Here is an 8,698-nt window from a genome sequence, read left to right as displayed (position 1 = left end):
CAAATCTTTTGCCCATGTTTAATTTGGATTATTAGATTTTTTCCTGTACAGTTGTTGGAGCTCTTTATATATTCTCATTATTAATCTGTTGTCAGATGGGTAGTTTGCAAATATTTTCTTCCATTCTGTGGGTTGTCTCTTCACTTTGTTGATTGTTTCCTTCACTGTGCACAAGCTTTTTAACTTGATGTGATCCCACTTGTCCATTTTTGCTTTGGTTGCTTGTGCTTGTGGGATATTACTCAAGAAATTTTTGCCCAGACCAATGTTCTGGAGGGTATCCCTGACTTTTTCTTGTAGTAGTTTCATAGTTTGAGGTCTTAAATTTAAGTCCTTAATCCATTTTGATTTGACTTTTGTATGTGATGAGAGATAGCCATCAAGTTTCATTCTTCTGAATTTGGATATCCAGTTTTCCCAGTATCATTTATTAAAGAAACCATCATTTCTCCAGTGTATGTTGCTGGCACCTCTGTTGAAAATGAGTTCTACACTACAGTGTAGGTGCATAGATTTGTTTCTGGTTCTCTATTCTCTTTCTTTGGTCTATATGTCTGTTCTTATGCCAATACTGTACTTCGGCTAGTATAGCGCCATAGTATAATTAATTTGAAGTCAGGCAATGTGATTCTTCCAGTTTTGTTCTTCTTTTCCTCAGGATAGTTTTGGCGATTCTCATTTTTTTGTGGTTCCATATAAATTTCAAGATTGTTTTTTCTATTTCTGTGAAGAATGTCATGGGTATTTTCATAGGAAATGCATTGCATCTGTAGATTGCTTTGGGTAGTAGGACATTTTAACAACATTGATTCTTCCAATCCACGAACATGGAATATCTTTCCATTTTTTGGTGTCCCCCTCAATTTCTTTCATCAGTGCTTCATAGTTTTCACTGTATAGATCTTTCACTTCTTGGGCTGTGTTAATTTCTAGACATTTAATTTTATTTATAGCTATTGTAAGTGAGATTATGTTTTTGAGTTGTTTTTCACATTGTTCACTGTTGGCATATAGAAATGCTGCTGATTTTCATATGTTGATTTTATATCTGCAACTTTACTGAATTTGTTTCTCAGTTCTAATAGTTTTTTGGGGGAGTCTAAGTTTTTCCATATGTAAGATCATGTCATCTGCAAACAAGGATAATTTGACTTCTTCCTTTCCAATGTGGTTGCCCTGTATATCTTTCTCTTGTCTGATTGCTCTAGCTAGGACTTCCAGAACTATGTTGAACAGGAGTGGTGAGAGAGGGCATCCTTGTCTCATGCTGATTTTCAAGGGGAATGCTTCCAGCTTTTGCCCATTCAGTATAATGTTGGATATGGGTTTTCATAGATGGCTCTTATTATCTTGAAGTATGTCTCTTCAGTGCCTAGTTTACTGAGAGTTTTTAACATGAAGTGATGTTGAGTTTTATCAAAAGTCTTTTCTGTACACATTGAAATGATCATGTGGCTTTTGTTTTTAGTTCCGTTTAAGTGATGAATCACATTTGTTGATTTGCATATATTGAATTAACCTTGCATCCCAGGGGGAAAGCCTGTTTGATTGTGCTGGGTGAGCTTTTTGATGTGCTGCTGGATTCAGTTTGCTAGTATTTTATGGAGGATTTTTGTATCTATGTTCATCAAGAATATTGGCTTGAAATTTCCTTTATTTTGTTGTGTCTAAACTGATTAATTAAAAATAAATGGATTTCCTATAATCCCAGCACTTTGGAAGGCCTAGGCGGGTGGATCACGAGGTCAGGAGATCGAGGTCATCCCGGCTAACATGGTGAAACCCCATCTCTACTAAAAACACAAAAAAATTAGCCAGGCGTGGTGGCGGGCGCCTGTAATCCCAGCTACTCCAGAGGCTGAGGCAGGAGAATGGCGTGAACCCGGGAGGCGGAGCTTGCAGTGAGCCGACATCGCGCCACTGCACTCCAGCCTGGGCGACAGAGCCAGACTCCGTCTCAAAAAAAAAAAAAAAAAAAAAAAAAAGAAGATACATAAAAATAATAATAATAAACGGATTAGTAGCGGTGTTTTAAGACAAAACTGTAACCTATATGACTAAAAGTTTTATATGTTTACTTAGTATTTCTCTTACATGTAGTTTAGATTTTTCATTTCTTAATAGCAGAATTGCATGATTTTTCCCAAAAATCAGTTTTCATTTTGATTGATATCTATATTGTGTATTTGCTTTATTTACTTGGTATTATTTATGTCTTAAGAAATGACAAATTTCTTAAAAGTTTGGATTACAAACCTCTGTGACCTCTTCTCTTCCTTTTGTTCAGGAGGAATACCCGGCACCGTTTCTCTACAGCCAGTATCTATGTAGTGAGGGAAGCGTGATAGTGCAGGGCTTCAGCATTGCGGTCCTAAATCAGGATTGTCTGGATGTGAATCTTACTTCTGGCACTTAACAACTGTGAAATCTTGATCAATTTTTCTATTTTCTTTAAGCCTCATCCATAATTATACTGTCTCCTAGTAGGTGTTTTAAAAGATGGTTTTAATCCATACAAAAGCACTCGACTTAATGTCTGGTACGTAGAATGTATTAATAATATCCAGTCCTTAAAATACTGTATTGATTTATTACATAAAAAAGGAAATATAAAGAGGTAGCATAGGAGAATGGAAAAGAGACAGAAAGTATCTGTTCTACTTCTCACTCTGCCTCTTACTATTTGTGTGATCTCAGCTAAGCCCTTTAAACTTTCCAATATGCACTATCTTGTAAAATGAGCAGAAAAGGTCATCCTTGGCTGCTTCACAGTTTTGTGCAAGAATCAATCAGGCTAGGATTTTATAGCTTATATAATAATAATAATAAAAACAAAACTTTAATTTTGTTTAAAGCAAACAATTTAATAAGACAATGGGGCCGGGAGTGGTGGCTCACACCTGTAATCCCAGCACTTGGGGAGGCCAAGGCGGGTGGATCACCTGAGGTTGAAAGTTCGAGACGAGCTTGACCAACATAAAGAAACCCTGCAAAATTAGCTGGTCATGGTGGCACATGTCTGTAATCCCAGCTACTTGGGAGGGTGAGGCAGGAGAATCTCTTGAAGCCGGGAGGCGGAGATTGTGGTGAACTGAGATCACACCATTGCACTCCAGCCTGGGCAACAAGAGGGAAACTCCGTCTCAATAATAATAATAATAATAAGACAATGATTTGATAAATTCAATGGGTCAATCCTAATTTTTCTCTACCAGATAGAATCACTCTATTATTTAAAAAAAAAAAAATTTATTTCCTCAGCTTTGTCCTGGGATGGTTCCCCTGTGAGCTGCCATTGTTTCTTCTGGGTGAACCACTGCTTTGTGAGGAAAGATATGCTTAGTCTTGTCTGAAATTTAATGAGGATTTACATATTTCATTAGAAAAATTATAAAAAAGAATAAGTTACACATTTCAAATATGGATACAACACATATGCTTCATATGCACGTGGCACACGTATGAGCATAAATGTGTGTTTCTGTTTAATGAACAACATACTTGAAAAAGCAAAATGTAGTTATAAAGCCCAAATTGTGGAAATTTAAAGTAAGGGCTGGACTCCGATGACATTCTTAATTGCTCAAAGTTCTTTCAGGATCCTGCCAGATGTTATGACCTCTTGCCAAAAGAATCTTGATTTTTCCAGACATGTATATATGGTGTAGATATTTTGTCTCATTCTCTAGGAAGAAGCATTCTTGGGATGATAGTTCCAGAGTGAGAACTGGGGCACCGCTCAGTACCTGCTCTGCTCTGTGGCATCCAGTCAGGTGGTAGAAACCACACTAGTAATTTGAAGAAGGAAATTTAATACAAAGAGTTGTCAACTAGGTAAACAGTTGAGTTCAAAAAGGAATATAGAGATTTATATGGTTTAGTTGGGGTAGCAACTATAGAAAGTAATCACTATCCCTAGGACTTAGGGAAAAATAAACAAGGGAGGCAGAAAGGGTGGGTGAAATTTTAAAAGGTAAACGGACTGCTGTTTTTAGCATAGGAGTTTTTCTGTGTGGCAATTGCTATGAACTATGACATTCCTGAGGCCATTTTATGTCTGGGAGTTTCTGGAATACCACCTGAAATTACTACTTTAGGAGGAAATAAGATATTTTCCCTCAAAATGGTTTTTTTTCCCTAAATCTAAGCAATGAAAACAATTATCAGAACTACAAACTGTGTGCCACAGAGTTTCACTTACCACATAATGAATTCATGGATTCCCAACTCCCCAGTATTCACTGACTTGAATGTAGAAAGTTCTAGGCTGTGTCCTCTGCGAGATATAATGATGTGAATTCCTTTAACTTGGTATCTCTGAGAGGAAAGAAAAAAACTTAGTCACTGTAATACAAAGTAGAATGTGGTTAAGAGTTACATAAAGATAGTAGATGCATGCAGAAGAAACGTTATGATAAGAATTTCTATTTGTCTACGGGCTTTACAGTCTTCATGGCACTTTTCATACAGTTCATCTCATTGGAATTATCAAAATAACTATGAATGGGCTAGATATTATTATCCCTATTTTACAGATGAGGAATACGAGGTTTAAAAGTGACTTCCTCCCAAATCTGACAGGTAATAATTGGCAACCCAGCCACTTGGTCTTCCTCAAGCAACTCAGTACTCTCAGAAAAGTGTTAAACTACTTATCATAAGTAAGACTCCATTTTGATTTTGAAAGACACAATCCATTTTCTCATTCAGAGGCCCTACACTTCAAAAGTTAGATGGGGTAGAGGAACATGTTAACTAATAGAGAACCTGCACAGAAAAGCAAGTCAAGTCCCCACTGAGGTGAAACAGGAGGAAATTTTTTGAACGGCTGAAGATGATCCCTGCAGAAGAAGTGAAGAAAACTCTCAGGCTGGGGTGGGCACAGCTGGATCTCCCTTGCTAACTGCATGATTTCTGGCCTCCTTCCTAGAAACTCCTTGACATGTTTCTGGAAGCTCAGTCACAAAGTCAGGGGAAGGTTATCTGAGACAGAGCCATTCTCATGTACTTGAAAGGATCTTCTCTTCCCCAGCCAATAGCCTGTCTCACAGCGGGTGTCACAACTGCTGAGTCACTTGCTGAGCGAATAGCTCAAAGACAAGCTCCCATTGATCAGGCTGCTCAGAACAAAACCATTCCGGTCCCTCAAGAATTTAAGCCACTTGTAAGCTGCATTCTTTACATTCAGCTCATAATACAGCTCTGCGTAGGTCTCCTTGCTCCACGTAACACTTTAAATTTCTGGTCATGGGCACACACAACCTTCTGCATTCTTTTCCGTTGAATAGATGCTTTTACTTTGGAGAGTTTAAGCATGTTCTTATCTAGCTCATAGTGTTGCCTGCATGCAGCCAAGTCTTGCTCCTTTTAGGGAGTGGTAGTTTTTCACCTTGAACAGTTAGCCTTTTCTTTCAGTAGTGCATCTCCCCAGAGCACAAGAAGAGGCCTCAAGGAGAGGGGCTTCGGGAAATCCATGACTGTGCATTACCTCTTTTTTGTTCATCTTTCTCTCCTTCATCACATCTCACAGGTCATTTGTCCTGTTGGACCAAAACATCGCCACGGTAAGGAACCTTTCAGCCAGGGACATGTTGGCTAAAGACAGTTGTAAGTAACTGTTACTGGCCCATGTTTTATTTCAAAGATGTCTGGGTCAGACTTATTTCACCCATCCCAAAAAGTTATTCCCTCTAATCCCGTTAATGAATATGCTAGAGTAGAAGGCAAAATTCAGAGCCAACAATAAAATGTAATGCAGTGGGCACAGATTAAATACTGATTCAACTGGGTTTAGATTCAATTAAGTTATCAATTTTGAAATAGAGGTTTTCCACTAATATGGAAAATATTTTCAATTATAAATTTTTAATGAAGATACTCACTTTAACATTTCTTTTTTTTTTTTTTTTTTTTGAGGCGAAGTCTCGCTCTGTTGCCCAGGCTGGAGTGCAGTGGCGTGATCTTGGCTAACTGCAATCTCCACCTCCCAGATTCAAGTGATTCTCCTGCCTCAGCCACCCAGGTAGTTGGGACTACAGGCGTGCATAACCACACCTATCTAAGTTTTGTACTTTTAGTAGAGATAGGGTTTTGCCATGTTGCCCAGGCTGGTCTTGAACACCTGAGCTCAAGTGATCACCCCACCTCGGCCTCTCAAAGTGCTGGGAATACAGGTATGAGCTACTGCACCCAGACACTTTAACATTTGTTTTTTTAAATTGCACCATAGGGCTTACAGATCTTTGCATATAGTAGATACTTACTATGTACCCATTATACATGAATGAATGGGTGAACTGATGATGAATGTAAATTCCCATGCATGAATCTGAATAAACTTATAGACATAGGATAGAGAGATGCCTTGATAGAAGCATTTCTTTTAATTATTATTTTTTAAAGTACAATGTATATTTTAACTGAATACAATAAAAGTGCAGATATATCAGGTCAATACTTACAATATACGCATTCTTACTGTGTGTCTCACAATATGTCAAACATTGTAATAGGTTCTGTGGGGACCTCAAAGATTAAACAGACACTAAAATTACTGTAAAGCAACTTAGACACAAATCACAATAAAAAGGGAGGATGCTCAATGATTTAAGGGGTCTGTGAAGCATCTCCTGCAGGAATTGGACATCTCTTCTCATCTTGCAAAGCTTTGGGATTCCTGTACCCATCACAGGCAATAGCGGCAAAGCAGTTCATTTCTTCCCTCTCCAGTCACAGAAATGTCTGCTGTTAAATGAGCTGTCATTCTCCTCAAAAAAACAAAAACAACCTGTTCTGCTGTGTCTGTGAGAGAACTCACACTGCCTGGCCATCTTCCTGAAAAGTTGTTCTTATTACCTCATTAAATGATATTATATCCCTTTTCTGTGTGAAGTTCCTTGTCCCCTCAAGTGATATATTTCAGTGTCTGCTGTCTCCCAGTCTAGGATAATGAATTTATTTCGCACTTTCAGCTTCAGTGCAGTGTAAGCAGATTAGGGTCTATCCTCACACCAAAACAGTAGGATGTAAAGCAGAGCTTTTCTGTTTTCTCTTCCACCACATATCACATGCTTTGTTAGCTCTTTGTCAATGTGATTAGGAAACCACACCGCTAATCTAGTGGGAGTGCAGGTGTTTTTTTTGATGCAATGCCAATTGATTGATGGCTAAATATTACTAAATATCCATAGGAAAACATTACCTCATACGAGGAACAAAGTTATAAGCATTGCTGTATTTAACACACAAATTCCACAAGAAACCTCTTTGTTCTTCCTGACAGATCTTGACTAATTTCGTTTTCATTTTTCATAATAAAAACTGCATATCAGTGTTCGTTATGTTGGCTCACCACCTTCACAATACGGAAACATTCAGAACATTTATTTAAGAAAATAGGTTGTGTGTTTTCCCACTACCTACACATTATGGACCAGATATCTAAAACATGCTGTCAGAATTCAAAGACCATGGCTGGCAGACCTGGTTTTTCAGTGTAATATGAGTAGACACATGTATTAGTTGTTCCCTAGAACAATTACTAATGGCGTCTACAATGTATGTCACTTTATTCCCACAGTAATTTTTAAATAAAAGGAATGAGCAGCAGGGGTATAAATATACTTGCATATTGTTTGCCAGAAAAGCTTTCATCCTTAGGTGATGTCCCTTCTAGAGTCCATTCTCAATGACAATGTTATTCTGCTTTCTCTTCTTTGATCCTTCTGTCTTTTCCTCATTGGGTCTCCTATGTCAGAAATATCCAGCAATCTGGGACATCAGAAAAAAAAATTTTAGACTACTATGACCCTTGGACCAGATTTTGAAAGATAAATTATTGTCATCTTTAATCCCAAATATGCCAAAGCCTTCTCTTATATTTAAAGGGAACTTCCAACTTTCTGTTAAATATTTTTCACTTTGGGTTTTTATTTTCTATTGCTGTTATGTTTTTAAAAAGTCAAAGAATCCGTTTCTTTCCATAGGAAGTTATTCATATATTGTTTTAAATCCTGTTATGTGGCTTTTCACAGCTTACATGACTTTTCATTGCTAGAAGTGGGAAGAAAACACGCTAAAACTTATTACTTTGATTTAAAGTGACTCTAGAAAAATGGTCAGTGGTTTATGATGTTTCCCTGTGTGTGGAATGATGACAGGCCTGGGAATTGTATGAGAGAAGTTCAGGTAGGGGAATTGAGAGACTGAAAAGATGGAAGTTGCTAGAGGGACGAGAAGGGAGGTGAACTTCCCTTTTATACGGGGGTGGAGCTGTCTGTGTGCTGAATGCAGTAGTGCTGTTACAATTCATGATTAGCATCTCCTGAGAAACTGGTTTGGATGGTCTTCCACACCCAACTGAACTGCAGAATTCCAGATGCAGGAGCATATTTTCTATAAACTGTAGCCCAAGGTCTACTTAAGTGAACTTTGACATTCAATTCAAATTAGTATTTTGGACTTACACCTCTGTCTCAAAGAGTACAATTCTAGCCTTGACAGCTTCCATGTATATGTATATGTATTTGTATATGTGTATGCATATGTATATGTATAGTGTGTGTCAAATCTTTGCAGGGCCAAGAAGTCAGGTGAGTTTTTCTCACCAGAATTTTCTTCAAAGGCTTAAAAAATTATTAAACCCATAAATATGACTGAGCTGTCATATTTGTAGGAGAAATCATATAACCATGACTCA

Source organism: Macaca mulatta, chromosome 7 (genome assembly GCF_049350105.2).
Source record: "Macaca mulatta isolate MMU2019108-1 chromosome 7, T2T-MMU8v2.0, whole genome shotgun sequence".
Lineage (NCBI taxonomy): Eukaryota > Metazoa > Chordata > Mammalia > Primates > Cercopithecidae > Macaca > Macaca mulatta.
Note: the sequence above shows the minus strand (reverse complement) of the source record.